Raw genomic sequence first — 25,749 nt, 5'->3', positions numbered from 1 at the left:
TCTTTCAGAAACACACACGTGTACACAATCAATGTTGTTGAGTGACCACAAGCAAGAAAGTGACAAAAAGAAAAACTGAGTGAATTAGGAAAAAAAATTCCATCTCACTTGCCTCTGCTACTACTGCTCTTATTGCTCGCTCTTTTCACCTGCTGCTCTTTTTCTTTTGTGACTCTATAGGTAGGTGTTTTTTTGTATTTTTCCTTTTCTGAGGAGATGAAAGATGTGGAAGCTGAGCATTGATCCACTCTGTAGACAACAGGCGGGCAAAGTCCCCCCACAGCTATGCCCCTTTATGTTTGGGAGGATTCATGTGGGAGCGAGTGAAATACATAGCTCTGTGTGGGGTTTTTGTGTACAAATTTTGATTAAGTCACTTTACAGTTTACAGTGTGTGTTTTACGTGTTTGCTTCTTTATGAACCTATGTGTATTGCAAGGTAGCGTTGCAAGGCATGTGGGGCACAAACATCACCCTTGCAAAAAACAAACAAACAAACAAAAAATGTGCTGGAAAATAGGAAGGTATTCAGTTGCAGGTTTGAAACAAACAGCAAATCTCCAAAAGGGAGAAAGTAGTAATGTTACGAGACGTGCCAAGGCTTCGAAGCGTGTCGAGTAATGGAGGGGCGTTTCCACGACGCGCGTATAGAGGCTTGCTTCGTTTAGGGGAGGAACCAAAAACGATGACGTCCGAAGCCTCGCTGCCTGGCTGAACCACGTGACTGTTCGGAAAGTGGTTCAGTTGCTGCAAGGTTTGACAGCATTATAAACCCCTCAGACTCTGTTCAAAATGTGGGTTTTTGACAGAGAATGCGGTCAGTTGAGAGTTTGGATAGAGTTTTGATGGTTTGAATACTAGAGTTTGGATAGTGTTTATGTAGTTTGGAGTTTAGAGAGAGAGAGATAGTTTGGAGATTTAGGAGAGTGAGGAGAGAAGAATAGGTGATAGGATGGAGCCAGCTAGGAAGAGGAGACGTTCCCCTGTGTGGGAAATTTTGATTTGATAACTCCTAATAAGGTGAGCTAAATCTAACATTACAGACACATTAGCTTTGCTTATCAAGAACTGTATTTTTCACTGTGACTTATATTACTCAAGGTGAGGTGTTTATTGTGTGTCAAAAAAGGAATCGTTTAAAACCAACAACTGTTGAGAAACTGTTATTTTGAATAAAAGGAATAAAATCCCCCTTTCCTGTGCATCGTTGTACCGTTAGCACATATTCAGTGCATCTTCCAAGCTCCGCAACACTTTCATTGTCCTCTGCTCGCTTAAGGCCATGCCATTCCCGAAAGTGACAGAAAGATACTATTACACAATCTGCCACACATCAAATGATACTACCATTTTTTGGAAAATGTGCACACACAGAATACATGAAAGTATATTTTATTATACACGTGATAATTTCACTACAGAAATGATTTGGTCATACATTTTTTGTATTTCATAGACATTCCTAACAGCCATAACAGACAAAAATTCAATGTATCGCACATTATGTCTGTTCGATACAGCTGCTTGTGATTATACACCTGGGGCCTCATTTATAAACATTGCGTAGGATCCACAAAAGTTTGACTACGCCGAAAATCTGAAATGGGTGTACGCCAAAAATATTCTGATTTAAAACTGTGCGTACGCACAACTGCCACGCAATTTCCATTTATAAATCACACTCCAGCTGGAAGATTGCGTAAGTGGATACCTCACATCCCTGCGACACACCCACATTTTACCATGAATGGTCAATGCAAAGTAACTCATGAATGTATTTCCATATAAACAAGCTGCTTGCCACGGCATTTACGCTCAGTCATGGCAGAAAAAAGAAAACGAAATTTTCGGAGACCGAGATAGAGGTGCTTGTGGATGAGGTGGAGGCCAGGAAGAGTATTTTGTTTGGTGGTCATAGTAGTGGTCTCTAACAAAAGAAAAGGCACTGAGTGGCAGCACGTTTGTCAACGTGAGTTCCACAGAGAGAACTGTGGCAGAGGTGAAAAAGAAGTGGTCTGATTTGAAGGTGGAGTCCAAGAAGAGAGTGGCATGCCATCGCAAAAGCGTGTCTGCTCAGGTGGGGGTAGAGGCAAACCCGAGCCCACACCGCTGGACAGCAGGATAGCATCCATCCTCGGCGACGGCCAGCGGGTGTGGAATCGTGTCAGAGAAGGAAGGAGACACCGATTTGGCAGAGCCCACAGAGAGACCGGTAAAGTACAGTTTTATCTGTTTATTAAATGTATTAAATATTTAAATGGACTTGTAAAAAGGCAGTGGACCTATGCTTTTTGTCCTCAGTCATCCTGGAGTTGGAAACGCTGGCTGACGAGGAGTTCCGACCACAGCGTGTCCTGTCACCGTGGATGAAGGCCTGGCTGTCCCAGTTCCCGAGACCATGGCACACCCAGAGTGGTCGGGTCCTGACAGAGTCCTACAATCTCAAAGGGACACCATCGGTGCATTAAATGAAGTGCGGGATGAGCTCCAGCAAATACGCACAGTAATGAACAACATGTGTGAGGTCCTGTCTGACATTGCCGCCTCTATTAAAGAGCTTGTTAAAAAAATGAAACGTACTTTCGGTCTTATTGTAAACGCTGCATAACACCCGGCTCTACAAGTGTAATATGTGATGACAATAAAGGTTTGGGATCAATCTGGCTTCAATTCACACCTCACCTCTGGCACTGCCGTTCCCTCTGTCTCCAAAATGTCCGTAGGCAGGCATCAAAGTTGGGCCAGCGGTGCGCAAATTCTCACGCCAAGTTTATTTTTATAAATCACAACCTTTGCGTTGGAAGTGGCGTACGCAACTTTCTAGCCCTGTTTTGTGCGTACGCAAGCTTTATAAATGAGGCCCCTGGTCAGTAGGTGGCTTCGTGTGCTCATGAAGCTTCAAGAAAGAACCCTTTCTCGAACCAATTGGCTCAAGTGGTTCAATGCCTCATAAGGCTTCATCTCACCATCACTAGGAAAAGAGAAACAAAAATAACAAGAAACAGGAAAACTTGGATGAAAACTTACAACAACTGTGTCCAACAGTTAGCAGTGCTGCATTGTGCTGCCTTCTGAACAAGCCATTCCCTCGATTCTCTCCCAGTACACTCATATATATAATATATATATATATATATATATATATATATATTAATATATATACATAAAAAAAGGAAAGGGACTTGCCTTCCCAGTTTAAACTGACCAATCAGAACATACCTATTATCCAATTATAATTGAGAGGCACCTATTCCGTGAACCTATGAAAGCGCTGATCTGGAGGCGGGCCCTCTCTTAAAGCTCCAGCACAAGATGGCCTCTGCAAGGATGAACCTTTGTAAGGTGATGGCTTCTTAAAACTTAGTATCTTTTTAATCAGCTGTTTGCTTTAATCAGAGAAGAAAGCTTAACTTGAAGAAGAATTCTCTCTGTATCCACTGGAGTTGTAGGCGGTTCATGTCCACTATTGGACACAGAAGGTCTGCATGTAGTCAGGTAGGACCTTATGCTTCCTGTTGTTGTGCTTTGTGACTTCCACATGTGTGTAAATGAGTCATGTTGAATGTGGTTGCATTTTTGATATTATTTAGTTGTTGTTTTTTTTACAATATGTACCCACTCTTGGCTTTGCATCACTCGTGCACTGAGTGTTTGTGTATATGCTTGAATATTTACATGTGCATGTGCTTCTAAAATAGCGCACGTGGCTGTGTTTATTTGTAAGTGCAGCATATTATAGTCTCTCACCCATCACTGAGCACACAGCGCCTGTGGGCTCACTTACTCATCCTCGTCTCTCCACAGTTTAGTTGGTGAAAACACACCACTGTTGCTTGTTCTGTCAATACTTGTCACATAACAGCAAACCCCTACCAGTCCCACAACTGTCACATAATAAGCATATAATTTCCATCAGCACTTAGGCCCATATACTTATCCGACAGTGAGTCTATCTTTAGCCCCAAATGTGTTTGCAGTCGAGCAGCTGGATACACAACTGTAACAATCATATCTATGTCACTTCAGAAATATGTTACTGTCCAAAAAAACATAAAACATCTCCCCTCATCTGTGCTGCTCTGTAGCAAACAGGAGATATTTAGAAGCCCAAAAGAGCTGCCAGATGCTGTTTAAATGCCAACCAAAAACATGGCTCACCTTAGCACAAGACTTAACCCTGTTGTAGCTCTAAAACTGACTGAGATGTTCATTAAAACCAATAATATTTGAACCAGCATGAATTAAGGATGATCCTGCATAGCATAGATTGTCGTTTAGGAAAAGAGCAATTCATGTAATTTATCGTGAAGCATATAAACACAATAACAATGATGTGCCATCATTATCAGCCTGGTCACTTTTAAGTCCCCGAACAAACAGCGTAAAGCTTAACTTTATGCAGTAACATAGCCTCAAGCATGTTTTGCATTGTTAAAATTTTACCATTCAACACATGCAGGTTACATTCATGATTATCTGACTCACAACCTGAGTTTTTGTCTCAAACTACACGTGCTGACTAATTAGGACAAAAATAGACGAATGTCACATACACAGAATAATTATAGATGGGCTTGTATTCATGTGATATTGCAGTCCTCATTAGATGTCAATCACACACAAAAAGCCTTGGCGGGTCAATACAACTCGCACAATGGGTGTAGATGTGATCGACAAAACTGTGGGGGGAGAAAGGATTTTTTTGAGTCCAGACAGAGTCCTTCAAAACAATCCTGGATCCAGACGGTGATCCGGATCACCTCCAAAATCTAATCGATTGTTACTTTTGCTCTTTCGGACATTCTGTAAAAAGTTGGTGAAAATCCGTCCATGACTTTTTTAGTTATGCTGTTAACAGACAGACAGACAGACAGACAGACAGATGGCCTGGTGGAGGTATGCGCTCTCCGAGTGCTTTTCTTGTCTGTATATAGTATAGGAACAATTACTAAACCTTATAAAAATATGTATGTTCAGAGCAACTTATCCATCTCCGTGACAACTGAGCAATTCTCTTCTCTGAAGAAGCTTTCAAAATGTGGTCCAATGTTTCAGAAACAACAAATAGGATCTTTTGTTAAGAATATAGCTTTCTGTCAAGCTGTTTCATCCAATGTCAAGGATGACGTTTTGTAATAACTTCACAAGAAGTGATTTCCCACGAGTAGGTCAGTCAAAGCTTGTAAAATTAATTATAATCATAATCAACACTTCTTGAGCCAAAATCGTTTTCCAGATTAAAAAAACACAATAAAAAAAGCTCCACTGAGAGGCCTATGTACACCTCTGCTGTAAAATATACAAAACTTAAGAACATAGAGGGTAAACATCGAGTACAAAAGCAATCAAAAGAGGAGGGAAGCGGGCAAAGGAAGGACATAAAACAGCTAGGGATAGGGCAGGGATCTTTTCAAAATAAAACTGAATTGCAAAACAATGCAAATTATTAACTCAAAAACCACTGCAGAAAGCCAAATGCATATATAAAGATGATATGTGAAAAAATGTCTTGTAATCCATCCAAATGCCAGTAAAATAACGAGCTTCATTTAAAATAGGTAAAAGGGCCAAATGCAAGGAAGTGCATGGGAAACTACAAGAATGATAAATATTAAAACAAGCACAAATAGAATTTGTAGTGATTTTAGATAAATTACTCATAAAATAAAATGCAAAGATAAGCGATACATGAATGGAGAAAAGAAGACATGGTTAAGTGCTGGCCGTGTTGTAGAAATAATTTAAAGAAGGAAGATGCAGTGGAGTCTCTGATTCTACACTGATGGGAACTAATGATACATGATTTTTTGTCTAGTTCTTAGAACAGCTCATACTTTTTGGTAAGAATCCTAGGGGCCTGGGACAGCAGTAAAAGGTTAAATGTTCCTTTACATAATCTGTAGGTAATTCATAAAATTCTTAAATAATCTGGCTGCTGAGTGAAGGATAAGGTGCTATTGTAAGACTGAGTGGGTGTTTAAGCGGATAAAGTGCAAGTTACAGTGTTCCAGTCATGTTGATGTAAAAGCAGGTATGACTTTTTCTGTGTTATTTAACTGAGCATGCATTATATCTTGAAGATTTTTCTTAATCTGTTAAAGCAAGCTTGGAGGATATTTCTGGTAATCTGCTCTGGGGGTTTAATGTTGTACCTAGCACTGGAGCACTAGTAGCAGATCTTTTTGGTCCTGTAGGTTGCAAAGTAAAAGCCTCTGTGGATCGGACTTGTCCTAGTGCATCCTGCAGAATCTCAATCAAGTTGGGATCTGTGGAGTGCTGAGGTCAGGTCAAAGCCTGGGGCTCTTTGCTGCATTCTTCGAAACAATTTCAAGTGTGTGTTTTTTGCAGTGTGGAAGGTGCATTGTTCTGCTGAGGAAAGCTTTTGCCATTGGGAGGTTTTCTTGGTGTGCAACCACGTATAGGTGGTGGTACATGTCAGTGTAACATAAATTTACATGATGTCATGCCACTTTTAAAACCTTTTTCTCCAAACACTTGATTTCCACCTTCGTTAGGATCACATACAGCTCCAACCTGGCAGAAATGTCTGATAATTTTGCTCCATTTATCCACCCACTGGTACCCATTTGTTTCTTTACTCATAGGAGTGAGTATAGCTGTCAAAACAAATATGTCAGGGTTTTGTTTGGAAAATCATCTTTTAAATGTATTATTGTTCTGTTTCTCAACTCTATTCAGGGAAATCTAACTAAGTAACCAGCAGATCGGCATGACAGCATTCTTCTTGCCACCGAAACAGTTGAGGGGTTAAGTGTCCTGCTCCAAAGCGCCCACGCAGTTTTTGTTAAGGGAAGGGGCATGTTCTTTTTACATCTCTGTTGAGAATTTGTGCAGGATTTCTTTCAAGCTTGTGTTTACATTAACATAAATGTCGGTTTAAAGATTTTTTTGTAATTATTATTTTAACTTTCATCGTACAATAATACAACAAAATCAAACCCAGTGTTGTACAGATGGATACAGCGCAGTGAGTGAGCTGCTGAGTCTTGTCAACATCTGCTTAAAGCATCAGAAATTGAACGGTTTTTTTTATGTCAGTAGCAACAATAAACCTTGGGACTCTTGTCCTCAACCTCCATATAAAGAGACAAACAAAGGGGGGAAGAGACAAAGATAATACGAAGTAAGGGATTATAAGGGACAATGAGTGTGATTGGGCAAAAAAGCAAGTATAGTGGGGAACATAATCATGTACTGCAGCGGTATATTTCCGCTTGACTTTATTTCTTAGTGAGCCACAAAGACAGACGAGGGGGAAAAAAAGCAGCAAGAATAGGAGACACAAAAGTGAACAACCCACAGGAATAAATGAAGGAAAGGGATTGAAGTGAATTTTAACCAACTAAAATCTCTCCATATGCACCTTCTTGAACTAGCTCATATGCACATTTTCTATTTCTCTCTGTTTCCTCATCAATGTATGATTATTTGCTTTTTTAAAAATGTAACAATATTTTTCCAGCAGAATGTTAATATGTCAAAGAACAGGCTAAAGATCAAATACTGATGAAAGATGAATGACAGGCTCAGAGGAACAAAAGGACAGAAAGTAATGCATGTAGGAGAAGAAAAAAAATTAAAGAGAAAGGAATTGCTTCAAAAAGATCAGAGGCATGTAGAAGCTACCGGCTGTGACTTGAATAGTAATAATCCCAGAGACAAAAAGCAAAGTAAAAGGAAAGAGGGATGAGGGTAGTTTAACTCCAGCCCTTAGTAACAACAGGCAGGGGCAGAGACGGAGAAGATGTGGCAGAGGAAATCCGTTAATAGAAATGCTATCAAATGATTGCAGTCTCTGTTTCTGCGTGTTATTAGTTGCATTGCTTGATGATGAGGCATTATATCCACTGCAGTGAACATTATCTGAGTACACGCACTTCTGGCTGTTGAGGATATTACAATGTCACCTCAGTTGGATAGTCACACGGAGAAACTGCATTTCCAGTAGTCTTCAGGGGAGGCTGTGACTCCGGTGGCAGAGCAGGTTGTCCACCGATTGCAAGGTTGACAGTTCGATCCTTGGCCTCTCTGCATGTTGAAACGTCAAGACACCGAACCCCAGGTTGCTCCTGATGGGAAGATAACATTTCATGAGGCCGACAGTGCGGCAATTTGCAGTGTTACAGCAGCAAGGATAGGGCAATGGTTAAGGAATATACTACAATAAATAAATAAAGAAGAAAACGGCACCTTGCATGGCATCTCTGTCACCATGTGTTTTTTAATGAGTGAATGAGAAACATTGTAAAGCTCTTTGTGTACCACCAGGGGAGAAAGGTACTATAAAAGTGCACACCATTGCCACTTTTGATTGACTTCGCTGTTGTAACATCCTGGCTGTGGTGAGGCGAGATTGTTGAATGCATCATGGGCAATGAAGTGACTTCCATTAATTTTCAAAAGAAACATTCTCCATAGGAAGGCATACAGAGACAGATCCAATGGCCAAGACATCTGTAACCTCACAACAAAGCTTTTGTTTTTCCCACTGTCAATAACATGTCTGATCTGCTGAATCCACTTCTATAGAGGCCCAACACAGTTTCAAAGGCTCACGTGGTCAGCACTGATCACTGCTCTGAAGTGGATTTTAGTGAGACTGGTGGCCCTTAAAGAGTTACTTCACATTTCATCTGGAACAAAAAGCAAACACAGACACCTCATAGAAAAACTCCCAGAGCAGGTCATGAAATTTCTGTCAAGGTGCTCTGACGTAACAAGTATTATTGACAGGGACAACGTGTCTATGATAAGGTTTTTGTCTCGAAGCTTAAGTGTTTGTCTGGGAGAAGAAATTCACTTTTAAAACCCTAGCAGTCTAAGGTTGGCCCAAGCAGCACAAAACATGACACTAGTGAATTTCAGGTATGCTGATAGTCAGGAGGTGGAGCTACAGAAATCGCACAAGCATCAAATATGTACCCAATGCAGATTATCTCTTGTCTTCACGGCAAAATGTGGAAAAAGTCAAGCTAGAAAGGTCCCCAAAAAATACAAGTGCAAAACTACTCAAAAAGATATTTCACATGGAGAAATTCCACAAATATGAAATTCCTACTGCAGGCAGCTTTTACATCCCATCTACAGAAATGGAGCAATTCAATAGATTAATTCAACCCTTTCACTTTAAAATGCTTTGGAATCTACACTATGATGGAGTTCTCTGAGTTCTTAGGTCTCACAGTCTTCAAACATTACACAGATTTACTACATATCTTAATGTCCTTAATGTCACTTTACTCAGAGGAGATGGCGGTTCTTTCTAGAAGGTGAAGAATGTTTTTGCAAAGATTCCTGAAATGCCCCTGTGGATATTTTTACAGAAACATCAATGTTGGCAGTACTAAAGAAAGCGCAATGAATGCAAACAGGATATAAGAGTTGGACAAAAAGCTCAAAGAAGTTGGAATTGTTTTCATCCCTGAATCCATTAGAGGAAAAAAAAATACACTTGAAAATGTCTTCCAGAGGGAAAATTTCTGAATTTTAATATTTAGAAAGACAACATGGCAAGGATTTAATGATTCTAACTCATACAATTAAAATATTTGAGATAAAAGAAGGAAATTGTTTTTTTTTCCCTTAGGTGAGCATACAGGTCCTTCAAAGTACCATAGTTGAAACGTATAAATTTCCATGTGCAATTTTATTTAGAGTTCTTCTTTGTGGCCTTTTCATGGCCTTTATTTGTCGTTTCTGTAGCTCTCACTCCTGGCTGCCATCACAATTGAGTGCTACTTAAGTGTCGCCATTTGTATTACCTGTCCCTGGCGGTGCCTTGGATATTTTCATTCTCTTCACAGTCCTTGACTCACAAGATCACTTTTTATTTATTTATGCATTTATTTTGTTTTTCACTAGGCAAAGACACAATCTATGTTTTTCCTTTTTAACTGAAGTAAAGTAATTTACTTGCTAATTTACTTGTAATCAGCATTTTCCCTCACTAGCAGTGTAATTTTCCTGGTCCATCAGCACAGCCACTATGGCCACAGTCAACTCAACGTGACAGTTTTGAGGCATTTAGTTGTCCAGTAAACTCTTGTTGACATAAATATCTGAGAACGTGTTCTATCCTATATAGTGCATGGAAAGTCCTTGGGGCAGCTGTTTTCTGCTCCCTGCAATGTGTACTTTGGTAAATAAGGGAAGATTGACCTTATGATGGCAAGGTTAAATACTGCCACATTTTTCGATTCAATTCACGTAATGCAGTAATTCTCCTAGTATATGCTTCTCTTCTGGTGACAATTTTATTCCAGGTAACTGTAAAAGAAAAGAATATCAACATTTTTCATGGTCATGCCTGTCTAGCATACCGTGATGCTTCCGTGACCTCTTCCATACTTGCAGAAGACAAAAGTCCTCTTTCTTTCATCTGTTCAGGTGGCCTGTGAAGAAAAATATGCAGATTTCCATAGTCTTTCTGCAGCTCAGTGGACAAGAAGGAAGGCATTTTTATTGAAGGTGTTTTCCCATTTTCTCATGCAGATGAGGAATTTGACACACCTGAAGATTTCCGTCAAGTGTGTGCGGCTGCATGCATGTGTGCGTGTCTGGGCGACGGAGCTCCATCTGTGTGCGGACACACATCATTCAGCATGCCGCCAACTGAAGCAGAACATGGAGGAAATTTTAATCAAGGCTCTCGGCGAGCTGGGTGGGCTGCTAGAAGTGGGTGCGTGTGACTGCGTGTGTGTGTATGTGCATGCGCGTAAGTGGGTGCAGGTATATTAGAAATTGTGTCTGGGGTATTATGATGAAACATTAAGACTTCTCCTACTAGTGATAAAGATGTAAATAGTCCTGTGTGACCCCAGAGTGGCTTCTTGGGAGGGAAAAGAATAGTCTACTGTGGCTGGCTGGTTCAATACTAATACTTACAAGATATATGCATGTTTGGGGACTTCTTCTATGCCCACCATAGTAGATTACAACCAAATTTTAGTCTCACAAGTTCTCCCTGACCTTCCTTCTTTCCTTGTGATATGGTTTAGTTTAAAAAGTCCAATTTTCTCTCCCAGTGTGCTTTCAATTCTCCCTTTTCCCTCTGGGAAAGCTATCTATTTAACATAAATTTTCTCATGGAACATCAGCTATGACTCTAACATTACTGACTTTTGCTCATTTTTTCAATATTTAAGAAGTTTACATTTGGCCATCATCTATGAAGAAATCGGCTTCCTTCAGGAGAAAACATAATGAAAGTTACATGAAGACACAGTGATGCTCCATTGCCAAAAATCTTCCAGACAATCCCGGGCTGTTTGCCATGTTTGGATCAGAACGCAAAAAATAAGAAATGCATTTAGTAATATTTTTGTCAGATTGTGAGTTTTCGGCTGTTGTAACCCCTGAAGCACTTAAGAAAACATGCATGAAGATAAACTACAAAGGCTGAATCCTCAGTCTTTATCCAGGCCTGCTTAGAGATAAACCAAAGGAGAGCTTGGCCTTTACACTGCTTACTGTGAGTTGCTTACAGCAGCAGCAGAACTTTTAACGTGCCAAAGCTAGCAAGAATCGTGTGTCTCTAGTGCACTTATGCCACAGCATGACGTGTTAGGAATGCAATTCTACAAAAAGCACCATCAGGTAGACTTATTCATGGAAAAATAAATAAAACACTGATTTTGCATCACCAAACAATGAAACAAATGTTCTTCTATGAAGGGGAAGGAGGGAGAGACACTGTCAGTCAGACTTCGATGGCAGCTGTGCAACAATCCCCAGTTTAGCAGGAAATACAAACCACAAGTGATGGAAGTGTCCACATGGCAATACCTTGTATTACATGGCTGTATCTTTTAGATTGTTGATGGCTGCTCCAGACCGTCTGCCTATATATGTTTTAATTGTCCCAACAGCGGATTCAAAAATAAAGGAAATATAAGACATTGTTAATTCATGATGAAGCACTGTGCATCAATATGCTCAGGGAAAAACAAGAGGCTCCTTCATACCTGTAGGCTCTTTGGAAATGTCAACAGCTGCCTGTTAGGAAGATTCAGCTTCCTGCTTTTATAAGTTCATGATGCGCCGCACATAACTTCAGCATGAGTTCTTTTTGTAAGTTTATTTCTTCTGTTGGAAGACTATAAAACAGAGATTTTGTGGATGTCTTAGTCAGCAGCGGGGGAGTATAGGCCTATAAAACATGATCTGAATACATAGAAGCTTTTTTTCATAACCTTTTCTTTTTCTGTTTTGGTTTGTCTGATTTGTGTGGACAAAGATGCAGTAGTGTTGGATCCATCAAGCTGCAAAGAAGTCGTTCATTTCACTCGTGGCCCAACAGTGTTCCCCTCGCAGCTCCCCCACAACAGGTGCTCACACTTAAATACACAACTACTCCAAGGAAAACAGCAGCATACATTAAATCCAATGAGCATATGATGTGAAACCTAGGAAAGCACTGCAGGTGTTTGTGATTATTCTGCTGATGCACTCAGTGCAGAGTAACATGTGGCACACACCTGCTGAAACACATGAGTGGAAAAGGTCATGGAATATTCATTTTGCTAAATGTTTCCAATTAAATGTCTGGATGCAAAAGTGTTGAACAAAACACATCAGTCATGCAGAAATGACCCTTATTATTCGCCTAATCTTTTAAAGTACAAAGAGGAGCTTCTGGTGTTTCAGCTTGCTCTCTATTCAGCTCTGATAAAATGCTCACCTTGACCTTTGTGCTCAGATGCATCTTTCATCTTACTCTCCACTGATGTGGGCCCACTTACTGAAGTAGAGATTTCAGCCAAAGACGGGTAGCCGTCGTTATTAAAGAATGTGTCAAGGTTAAAGGTAATGGGAGGATTCTTTTTTTTCTCCGTCTTATCTATTCTAGCCCTTTTTAATCTCTCTCCAGGGAGCATAGAGTGTGGTGCTTTTTAACTCAAGGGTTTTCGTGTCTTAATGTGTAGTGCTTATGAAGTCTTTCTTACACTCTTGCCAAAGTTTACACTGCTGATGTGTATGCAAAGACAACAGAGGTGACAAGTTTCCCACTGGCCTTTGGATAAACAGACATTTAAAGGGACTACACAAGCCTTGTTTTTAAAGAAAGAGATCAAACACATATGATTGATAAATAATGAATACAGAGCAACAATATTAATTTACCTTCCTCATCTAAGTTTCATATCTTTGTGAGTTTATTACTGACTACTGAAATCAAATGACTTAAATTACTTTATGCAAATCAATTTTAAATATGCTCCAGAAAACTGTTGGACTACTGGAATCAAACTAACAGTTTGCAAACCAGCAGAATGCCTTTTTCAAATAGCATTTAATGCCAGTAAACACAAATTACTTTTTTTTTTTAAATTCTGATGCACTTGTGCATACACAAGTAGAACTCGAACATATGCACACGCATACACCAAATACAATTATTCTTCCATCAATGTTGCCAAGAAGCATAATTTGCAAGCTGTGCTATTATTTTTCACCACTTTGGTTGTGTGCAATTAACATTTTGAGATGGCCCTTCTCCATGTTCTGGTTCATCTCGATCGGCTGCTCAGGAGATAAGCTGCTACTGCCTTGGACTTCGAGTCAGATTAAATTTTTCTGTCACCTAAAATGACATTTTACAAGTATTTTCAGAAAGTTTGATTTCCCAATCCACCCACATGCAGTTTTTTTTTTTTTAATGGTGGGTTGCAATTCAGTTGCTGAATTCACCTGGGTTATCCTGTTTACTCATTGCCTTGTAAATTTACAAGCTCGCAGAATGTAGAGAACACAATCTAGAGATGGAAGGTTTTCACACCTCCGTCCCTACCTCCTTATTAACTCATGCTCGGTTGACGCTAACCTCCTACCCCCCACCGTCTGTATTAATTATGCTCCTGTGTGGATCAGAGAGGATTTATTAGATAGAGGAAGGCTTAGGGATGCTGGCATTTTGCTTATTAATGATGATCATGATAATCCCCTTTTCTACTACACTGGGATTTATTGTCTGAGGACATGAGGAATGTTTTTTTTTCCTCCTAACAGTTAGAGGTAAATGAATATCAGTCTAAATGTTTTGTGTTTTTGCTGCGTTTAGCGTGTCCTCTCTTTACTACATTAATTCCTCTTTTAACTGCAATCTTTCTTAGTTCCTCTAGATTCAGACTTTTTGGTTCTATAACATCTTCTGTCCCTTTCTTTCCTTCCTCTTGCTGTTGCTCTTTTCTTCCCTAGTCCAACTTTTGCTTATCAATATCTCTTGATAAAGTTTAAGATGAAGCTTTATAGCTCATTCCTTCTTTTGCTGTTTCCATTCTTTCCTTCATACAGGCATGTTTAGCCTCTTACCTTGTCTTTTTTCTAACACCTCCATTCTTCCATCTTTCCCATTCTTCTATTCACTTTCTCCTTCCAAGTACTTTGCCTGCAATGTCAGTTCATCTCTCTCCTTCCCCCATCCCCCACCTATACTCCCCCCAATCATACTTTCACATTTTCTCCAACCATCCCCATCCCTCCTTCCCTTCATTGATTTCTTCATTCTCTCAATGTCAGCCTTTCCTCTCCCCTCGTCAATCCCATATCTCTCTATATAGTATCATATTCTTCTACATCTTCCCCTCTCCCCTGTTCCTTCTCTCCTTTATCCTCCTCCTCCTCCTCCCCCCTTTTCTTCCTCCTTACCAGAAGTCCTTGCCACTGGGCCAAGCCTGCCTATTTACATTGGAATAAATCTACCTCATCACACAGCCACTTCTCAGTTGCTTCTTTTTTTTTCAACCACTGCAATCCTTTTAGCCACCAGCCTCAACAATTAATAAAACACAGCCATAAACTCTCTTTCCCCTGCTTTCTCCAACCACTCTTTCTTTTTTTTTTTACACCCCTTCTCTTTCTCAATGTCAAGTGATGGATGCCTGGCAGTTGTGGGTGCCAGCTGTGATGTCATGATACTATAGCTATGACCTTCCTTTAAGTCCGGCCTCCCTCAGACTATTTGTCAGTATGGTACTCCTCCAAAAACTTAAATAAAGATAAAAGCTAATGAAGGATTGGGTAAGGGGGGTGGGTAAGGGGGCAGGGTAGGGGGGTGGGTGGGGTGTGTAGGGGTGTGTGTAGGGGTGTGTGTAGGGGTGTGTGTAGGGGTGTGTGTAGGGGTGTGTGTAGGGGGGTGGGGGGGTGGGGGGGAGCAAAATTATACAGGGATTGCAATAGCTAATCAAAAATGACAGTTACTTGGATGCAACACTGTGGTTTCCGAAGGGGACATAATTAGAGATAAATGTAAGGAAATGAATGTGGTCTAAAGAGAAGTGCACAATATTGGTAAATGGACAGTGATTCTTCTTGCTTACTGAAAAGATTGCCAGTTGCACTGCTTTTACTGCAGAGGTTTGGTGGTACATAGCAATGAAAAGGCTTCTTTATACCACTGTGAAACATTCCTGTTGGAAATGTGTTTTTTTTTCTTCTGGGATTTGGACATCCACCAACAGAAGAAGACAAGTTCAAGCGAAAAACAGACTCTCTTGGTAACTGACCTTTTTTGCTGCACTTTCTGGCATGTTGTACCAGCAAGCATACGGATATAACAGATGGCATTAAAGACGGCCGTCTTCTATTTAGGTGAGCTAACATGACTCAGTTTCATCGAGTCAACTTGCACAATGCGAGGACCTTAAAACTCACTCACCTAAATTAAACTCAGTTATCTTTACTGATAAAAGTCACACAAATGTCTTTCCTGCAGTGAAACGTGCTATAAAAAAAGGTGACCAACATTGGCTTTTCTCAAGGATTAAAGGTGTCAAAAGATTTTTTCCTAACCATAACCAAGCTGCTTTAATCTGACCATCGTTTGCCCTACAGTTACCATTTTAGGACAGTGGAAAATTAAAATAGATTTCATCAAACAGCTGCCAAATACAACAAGGATCTTTGGAAACGTTCTGCAATGCAAGTAGAAACAGATAAGCCCACACGATGCACTATCCCACATTCTCTTCATGGGTTACAGTCTAGCTCACTAGCACTGGAGTACACATCCACACACACACATGCACACACTACACTGTGCTCAGATCATTAGTCATGTAGTTCAGAAGCTGTTGACACTTTATTCTTACGGTACTTTTACACTCTTGTAGTAATGGAATGGTATTTTGTGATGTGTGTGCATGTGTTACAGTGCTGGTGAGCTAAGCTGTACCCTATGAAGTAATTAGATTTAAGACATGCAAGCATCCCTTTAACCTGGCAATAGCCAGATTAATAATTGTGTAGTACTTGATAGTACTCCACAATATCAATCTGGGACCGCTCCATGTAAATCCGTTCGGAGGAAAGAGGCACGGATTGGACAATGCAACAGTATGTCCTGCCTCTGACAGGTTTGTTTTTAGCCAATCGCGGGATCTTCACAACGAGCGGAGCCAATTAAACTCTTACCAAAACCCGTAGGTAAAAAAGCACAAACATCTTTACCATCCAGAAATGCGCAAAGCGCCTCTCGTTGTTCTTCCTTCAAAGAAGCGATAGGAGATTCAGCTAAAACTGACTTAATAGCAGCATTTACACGATCGTTGTCCTCCGTTGCCATGTTTGTTTTGATCTACTGGCGCTTGGTGTTGTCGTCACACCCGGATATCCCGCCCATTATCCCGCCCCACACACGAATACTGCTGCGTGATTGGCCCAAACCAACTTGGTGCTGTACGAAAAGTGAAGGCGGGAGCGGAGCAAGATGGTTTCTTGAGAGATTTGTGAACTCACAAATATCGTGAGAAATCAACTTGCTGGCAAGGTTAGCATCCCTTACCTCCCACATAGACACATGCACACACAAAGGGTTTGCAAGACCACGGCAACTTACACTCGAGCGTCTGCAAACATTTTATTGTGTGCACGCATCGTTTGCACATTTGCAATCGCCGAGGTGGTTATGGGTTCTATTTTAAGGCGCACATGTTCATCACTGATGTTTAGCACAGATCAGGAGTAAGAGGTCAATTCAACCTGCTCACGATCTGAACAAATAAGCTGACTAAATCCACAGCTTTTATTGAAGCATTTGCATGGCTGTGCGTGGAAGCGGCCTTGTTAATTCTGGGTGAGTGACGCAGTCTGCATGTCTGGTGCAGAAGTTACAGAAGACAATGGCCGCTTTGGTATTCAAATGACAGATGATAAAGAATTCACAAGCAGCAGAGGAGCAGAGCAGGCCTGTACTTAAGATAGAAGAGATGGGGTGACCTTTTCAAACCACAGTGACTCCACTGCTATTGAATGCTCATTTGTCATACTTTGCTGACTCTACTTTGAAATGACATGGATCAGCATCAGTCTGAGAAATGGTACAGCTGAGTTGTGTGATGTCTTATTCTTCTTCTTTCAAACACCTTACATTCCAAAGATTTTTTTTTCCACTCAGTGTTCATTACCTTATTACTGTATATTTGCTGTAGGCTACCTGTGATTGTATGCAATTTAGACTTCTCCCTCTCTCACGGAAATTCTTGCTTCCAATTTAAATATAGTGAAAGTGAATGAGATTATACTTGTGTTGCTCAAACTACTAAAAATGACACATTAAATCATCATCAGTATGCGGTTTTGTGGTGGTCTTTTGGTGGTCTCATGGACTTCCCAAAGACTGTTCCCTCCTGTCTCTCAAAGCTGCCACACCTTTAATTAGGCATACATTTAAGCATGAATACAATTTGAAAAGTTGAGTTTCTCAAGATTCCACCCTTAGTCACTTATGGGAAAATTGGATTTAGTACCAGATTGTATATTTGTTCATTTTGTTGGAAAGTTGGGCATTTTCACATGGGTGTCTATGAAGGTGGACTCACTTATTGAGCCTGAAACAAACAAACAAAAAAAATTACTGATGCTGTTTCCATTTGTTTCAAATGACATTTTTAAATATATTGAATTAAATTCTAATCTCTTCACCTCTTCCCCATATTGGGGCAGAAAAAAAAAAAAACATTTAAAGAACTTTTGGTGCCATTACTTGATGCCAGTAGAAGTAAGAAACAAATTTATATTTCAATATGGCTTTCCTATAATTCTTATTAACAGATCCTTTCCAGGGGAAAGATAAAGTCTGAACTGTCGACCACTTGCTAGCTATCTTCCTCTGTCTCTGTCTCTTTGACAGCAAAAACAAATTGAATATGCTGAATGGGCTTACTTGACCTTGTAATTAGAGACTTTTCAGGCCAATCCAGTCCACAGATGGAAGAGAAGATGTGTATTGAACAGTTTGTGTCTTTGTGAAGCTGCGAGAGCATCCATTTGTGCACGTGACCTTGGGAAAGTGCCTGGATTTTGTTGAGTGATGTGTGCTCTCTGTTTCTAAAGCAGTTAACGGCACTGCTGGTGCACAGAATCAGATTAATGAGGATTATTGGGGCTCAACTGTGGTGTTCCAACACCCCTACTGCCCCTCACCGAGTCCAGGCCATTCATCATGGATTCCTGTGAGTGATTTGGCGATTAGACAGTGACTGATGCATGGTGATGTGAATGTCTAAATCCCAGACGTTCACCAAACGGGGAAGGCGGCATACATTAGGGAAACAACGCAGATATGATTTAGTCATCAAATAAAGTAGGATGATACCTTTCTCTTAGCTCAGTGTTTGGATAAGTTTCAGCAACAGAATGGGCAGGTCACATCTGCTAAACGAGACACATGTACTACATTTATGAAAAGGATGGTTGTATTTAACAAACATGACAGCTGCATGAAATTTATCCTGTGACTGGGAAACCGAAAATGCAACAAAAGACTGTGGGGGATATTTTGCACACCTGGATTCTGGCCTTGAAGACCACAAACACGCTGTAGGGTTGTCCATAAATGTATTGCTAACAATACGGACAATGAAATGACATCTTTGCAATGAAGGAAGTACAAATCTAACAGCTTTTATAGTAAACATAACTCTTTTCTAATTGTGCTGTTGTACATAGGTTGTAAGTTTTAACCTTATGGCACAGAGTGTCCAGCTTTCCAAAGACAAAAACCTTTTAAGGGTGTGCACATGACTTCTCTGGTTGCTGTCGGTCCTTTTGATCTCTTAGGTAATAAAGCTCTTCCATAATAAAGGTATTGTACATGAACATTACTCACACAGCTAATATGTGATCACCTAAGAGCAAATGGTTGATTGAGAGTAGCTAAGACTAGATTGTGATTATATATGTGTGTGTATGTGTGTGTGTGTGTGTGTGTGTCAGATCAGAAATCAAATTACAATCTAGTCTTAGCTACGCTCAGTGCAGTCTGTTGATACTTGCATGCCAATGAGACGGGACTTTAGCTTTTATTTCAGGATTCCCACCCACAGAGTTTATTTAGGAGATAATTTCAGTGTAATTTCAGTGTCACCTCAGCTTCCATTATCAAAAGGGACAGACCTTGTTGTGACTAACGTTTAACTTCTAATGCCAGTGAGAGAAAATGTTGTCTTCCATTATCCCATTATCCTATTATCCCTGATCTGAAAGACAGAATGGGGCAAAGTGCAAAAGGATCATATTTCTTCACGTCTGAAATTGTGGGTGATATATATATATATATATATATATATATATATATATATATTACACCCACAGGTTTGTATTTACCAGCCATTTCTCTAAAGGTTGCAGCAGTTTATCTTTACTGTGATGCAATAATTAGACTGTTTAATTAAAGGCCTCATTTTAATATTGTTGTGACCTTGTTTTAGGAGTAGAAGCAGATACATATATATATTTTTTAAAAACAGACTGTTGATGCTGTGCTGTTTAGCTGCTCTGGGATTCTGGTGATTAATTACTGCAAAGACAACATGGATGGCATTTTACTGTGGGTAAATACACAGTTCACAAACATGGGCACAAATGCATCGCTTGGCACATATTTGCTCCCAAGTGGACCCACACATGTGCCACCGTCAATCCTCTCCTGTGGGTGTTCATGTCCGTCTGTGCTTACGTTTGCTGTGTGTGCATGTGTGTATGTGTGTGAGCTGGGAGGGGTGACATTTCCTGTATCACGTACCACCGCTTGTTTGATCTTCCCTCTTTCATCTTCTCAGCAAAGAAATCTGACATTACAGGGTCTTTTCTATACTCTCCACTCGCTCCATTCTAAGCCTAGAGTGTGGCTGCCTGCCTGTGTGTGTGTTGGCGTGTACGTGTGCGTGCACCAAAGCTAAGCGGGGGGATAAATAAGTGTGTCCTCTCCACCTTAGGGTTAAAGGGAGTAAAGTGTACATTCCCTCCTTCCTCACACCCTGCATTAGTAAGGTAGAGGATTTAGGAGTGTGTAGTACATGTGTGAATAGCCTGCAGTTAGTGTAGCAACCTTGCAAGTGCATGCGTTTGTATGTGTGTTATCAATGGTTACATGATTCTATCAGAATCATCTCTCACAGTCTAACCTCGTGACTTTGGAAGCTCATTGAAATTCAAGGTAATTCAGGTGACTCATCAGAAAACATGCCTTCTAACCTTGGGAGTTTCTGAGAAGGAACCACTCTAATATAAAACTGCAACCTTGAAATTCCTTAACAGTAGAGTGAAACCGACATCCGTAAACAGCTCCTCATTATTATTGTAATTGCTCAGTGCGCTGGGGCTTTTATTTTAGTTGGACAAGATAAATGCAAAACACAGAACAGAGAATTGCTCTGTGGAGCCGAATGTGCAGCCACATTGGTGCTTGTTGAGTGGAAGTAAAGGAAGACGTTTGTGTTTTTCTTCACAAATCAAAGGTCCTTGATATGATGAAGCCTTGAGAGAAGCATCACAGCCTTTGCCTTTCCAGCAAAGAAAACAACTTCAAGTCCCCATGTGGATGTATGCAACCACCCAGTTTTTCTACATGTCCTCAAGTATGACATTGAATGGATGCCAGCAGCAATGGTGCTGGTCTGGGAATGACACAGACCTCTGACCTCAGTGCAGAAAAGCTGAGAGAAAAAAAGACTATTTCCCTACTGGGAGCAATTAAGTATCATGGTATAATGAGTCAGAAGAGGGTATAGGTTAAACGATGACCTCGGTATAAATACAGCTCCGGCCATCATAAAAGCTCATAATCATGCTGAGTATAGCTATAGGGTAAGCTTGATGAAGTATTACATAGCAAATGTGGTTGCTTATTGCAAACACAATGTTAGCAATCAACTGGTTGCAGTGATTGCTTTAGGAATCCAAATTTTGAGCAGTTCCTTTAAATAATATCCCGCATGACTACTGTCAGATGATTGGTTATAATGTGCAGTCACCTTGTTTGGATATTACTGGAATTGTATTCCACTTTTTGTAGCTAAGAAAGAGACCGACAAGGAAGCTTCTATGTTGCTTTGTTAATCTCCATTCGTCACAGAACTGAACAGAATAGAGCTGGCATTCTTTATTTTTAGCTCTTATTGTTGAGGGTGCAACCATCTTGTTTAAATAAACTTTATTGGAAATGTCATCAAACAAAACCGACAAGGGCGCAGTTTGAACTTATTCAGTGTCAACACGACATCATGGCCTGTAAACGGATCCATACTTGGAACATAAAGGCACCAATTATTGCCTTGCTGAAAGTTAGATTGGACTGTAATGTGAGATACCACAGCAACCACAAGTCAATAAAAGCACTGTCCAGTTTTATGTGAAATGGCTAATACCTTGTATTGGACCTTACAGATCTGATAAGAAAAACACAAGTAGTTCATATAAATTAACAAGGTTTTTAGACAAATACTGGGCAGAGTATGGTTAACACCCTGCAGGTACATGAAGCATGTCCAGCTTTTTTCTGGTTTTCTGCCACATTACTAGTCTGAGTGATTAAATATTTACAATATTGATTAATCTGCTAGTGATGAATCTCAATGCAATATTCATATTTTCCTACTTAATGAAGAATGTGCATTGCATATATTCCAGCTAAAAGAACCTCTTAAAGTTGTGAGAGGAGCCTAATTTAGGTAAGATGTGCTTCATGATTAAATTGTCTCCAAAGAAAAAATAAGTTATTGATACCTTGACAAATTACCAAACGTTTAAAGTGCAAATATGTTTTTTTTTAAAAAACAAGAAGAGTGAACACTTAAAAGAGCTATTTGTTTGTATAAAAAAGATATCATGAAATCATATTCTAATGCCACTTTATAAGCCAGTAAAGTGGTTTTGCAGACAGTGCAGGTGGCTGTTTGGGCTGATTTAATTATTTAAACTAATTCTACATTACAGAAACTAATGTCTCACTGTTGCAAGTCATGTACAGTGCCAATATGTGATATGCATGTCAAGTGGCATCAGATGAACGCAATGGGGTACAGTATATAGAAAACATAGCCTTAATCTGATCAGATACACATACATCAATGGAAAAATGTCTTCTTCCTGTAACCCTGATACTAATCTTTCATGATATTGCTATTGGCAAGATACAGCAGTCTAATCTGATTACAGTCGTCTAGATTCTAATTTTAGAATATGCATCTCTTTTTCTGGGCACTGTGATACATTCTCATTTAATGAGATTTCAGAGAAATAAGGAAGCAGATGATGACAGTTTAAGTGATTCTGGATTAGCACTTGTAATTTCAGTAATCGTGCCAGTGTAATTCATAATTTTTTTTGTCTCTGAATAGCACAGTGTCCCCCCTTAAAATATGCTTTAGGAAAGGAAGACGATCTGTAATGTATACACACAGACACATATGAAAAATAAGAACCCCTACGAGAAATCATCCTCCAATAACAGCACACTGCAGTAATGTTAATGGTGCTTATTTAGGGAGTAACCATGGAAGTGCTAGAAAACTGAACACATACCAACAGCACATTCACGCACACATAGGCCTGATTGTGTACACGCAAATAGTCTGAAACACATATTCTCTCAGTGTGAAACAGACACTCAGCTATCATGCTGTGTAAGGTTGTTGTCAGGGTGTGATGACTGTGCCATAATGCTGTTTGTGTCCCTGTTCACACAGCAAAAATAAAAACACTACTTAGGTGACAAGGCTCTGCTTCTGTGTCTTTATCTCTCTCCCTTTTTTCTCTCTACCCTTCATTGTTTCACTCGATATTCTTCTGCTCCGTCCATGCCCTGTCAGTCCCTTATTACACCATGGCTGTCGTTCTTTACTTGTCTCAATCTCCCCCTCCCTCTCTTTCTCCCTTGTGAATGTCATTTTGTCAGCCAGTTGTCACTTTGCCTGCTGTCTCTCTCTCACCCGCTTTCTCCTCTTTCCACCCTGCTGAAAGACTAATGAGTGACTGTATGCTGAGGGACGGAAGGTTGAAATGAGAGGGAGGGTAGGCAGAGATAGACTGTGAACAGAATGGAATTGGGAGAGGGAGGCACAAAGTGTAAACTGAATGAAAATGAAAGCTTAAATAAGTAACACAAAGTCTTCCACATATTTCAGATAGAGGAACTTTGGCTAATACACGGTGCCTACAAATACAGCCACCCTCTTGGAAGTTTCCCCTTTTTATTGCTTTTCAACCTTGAGTCACGGTCATTACAATTTGACTCGCGACAAAAATTTGCAACAAAAAAGACTCTTTAATGTCAAAGTAAAAATACATTCATAAAATGTAATGCCAAATAATTAAAAGCATAAAACAGAAAATAAGCGACTGCATAGGTATTCACTGCCTTTTGTAGATGCACCTTTGCCACAATACCAGAATTCAGCCTTTGAGTATAGGTCTGTCAGCTTTGCACTTCTGGACACTGCAATTTTACCGCATTCTTCTTTGCTAAACTTTTCAAGCTCTGTCAGGTTGCACAGGGATCCTGAACAAACACCTCTTTTCAAGTCCAGGCACAAATTCTTACTTGGATTGAGGTCTGGGCTCTGACTCTGCCACCCCAGAACATTCTCCTTGTTGTCTTTGAACCATTTATGTGGAGCTTTTGCTGTACGCTTTGGGGTATAATGTTGCTGGAAAAAAAAACCCTTTGTCAAAGCTGTAGTTCCCTTGCAGCCTGCACCAGGTTATCCTGTAGGATTTCCTGATTGCTGCAGTCATATTACCCTCCACCTAAACGAGTCTTCAAGGGCATGCTGCCAAGAAACAACCCTATAACATGATGCTGCCGCCAACATACTTAAAGGTGGGGATGGTGTGATTTGTAATGATGCAGCTTTTGGCTTCTAGTGACTTCTGATGGCCACAAAGCTCAATGCTGGTCTCATCAGAATAAAGAACCTTCATCCAGTTGACTTCAGAGGCTCTCATGTGCCTTCTGGTGGACCCAAGTCGAGATTTAATATGAACTTTTTTAACAGTGGCTTTCTCTTTGCCACTCTAACATGAAGCCTTGACTGTAACACTTTAACTCCTTCATAGGAGTGTAAAAGAGCCATATGTGTCCTGATGGCCTCCCTCACTGGTTTCTCTGTTCCTGGCAGACTTTGCATTTGACATATCCCTTCCATTTTGTAATAGTGGGATTTAACTGTACTCCAGAGGAAATTTTCCTGACTTATGTTCACATAGTTGCTTAATAGGATCTTTTACCTTCATGGTGTATTTATAGCCAGGAGTACTGATTCACAAGTGACTAGACCTTCCAGATACCTTCCAGGGTACCTTTATACCACAAATCACTTGAGACACATGCACTGCACTCAGATGATCTCTATTTGGCGAATTGTGTGACTTCCAGTACCAGTTGGCTGCACTTGTGTGGAAACAGGTGAGTCACTTTGAACAGGGCAAGTGGTTGTATAAGAACAGAAATGCAATTAAAAGAAAGAAATGAAGAGATTGTTAGAAACATTAGCACATTCAAAACACACAATAGCAAAAAAAAAAAAAAATCTAGGTTTTGTACATATGCACTCTCAGTCTTATCCTTTTACTTCATTCTTTGTCACATTAACAAAGTGTAAATCCATTAATCTCTAGTAGTTTCCAGGGTTATCGGAAATAAGACTTAATATGTTAAGAAAGCCAACAAAATGAGCTTTCCCTGTGAGGTTAAAGAACCTTATTTCCGTCTAGTTTTTCAGATGTTTATTAGACCCTCGGCATATGAAAATGGTGGAAAGTCGTCTTCATCTGGCCCCTACATAAGGGATTACTGTATTTATAGACCTCAAGACCTCAGTGGGATCATGTTGTACTTGCAAAAGTAAGGTGAATTATAGCTTCCAACCTAGTGTGGCTCAGAAGTACGATTATAAAACTCTAAAGCCTAAAGGTAGAATATCTAGATAGTAAGTGCTTCAGATATCCAGAGTATTAAAATAAAATCTAAAATTAGACACTAAAATCACTCTTAAACTGACTGACTCTTCTTACAGGAGTCAAATTAAATGTGTTTAGCAGTACTAACTTGCCATTCTAATAACATCACATTTAACAGTTAAAATAACCACAATGCTTTAATTCTAGACATTGTGTGAGCCATACCTATGTTGGGTCCCTTATCCTTTATCTACAATAAACTTTGTCATTATAAAAGTTCTGCTACTTTTATGGCTAGCTTCAATCCAACTCTAATGTTTTAGGACCTAAACATCAATTATACTATTTTTATTTATTTATTTATTTTTTTAGTTTGAGAAGGCACAGAGACTTTGGGAAACAAAGACACAGACACACATGATGGCTTTCTGATCGAACTTAAGTTTCTTTGCATAGCCTTCCATGGTTCCTCACACTCCTGTCACATGACTGATTTCTACATCAAAAAGAAATCCATCAGGTTTGTCGGCCAGCGATGATTCATCATAGATG

General features: G+C 40.0%; 1 protein-coding gene across 2 annotated transcripts in view; it reads left to right on the top strand.

Annotated features, from left to right (window-relative positions):
• The window catches only part of LOC110956362 (zeta-sarcoglycan), a 352,883-nt gene that overhangs the window by 36,538 nt on the left and 290,596 nt on the right, over positions 1-25,749 (top strand). The window lies entirely within an intron of this gene.

Source organism: Acanthochromis polyacanthus, chromosome 3 (genome assembly GCF_021347895.1).
Source record: "Acanthochromis polyacanthus isolate Apoly-LR-REF ecotype Palm Island chromosome 3, KAUST_Apoly_ChrSc, whole genome shotgun sequence".
Lineage (NCBI taxonomy): Eukaryota > Metazoa > Chordata > Actinopteri > Pomacentridae > Acanthochromis > Acanthochromis polyacanthus.
This window is presented reverse-complemented; position numbering and strand designations above follow the sequence as displayed.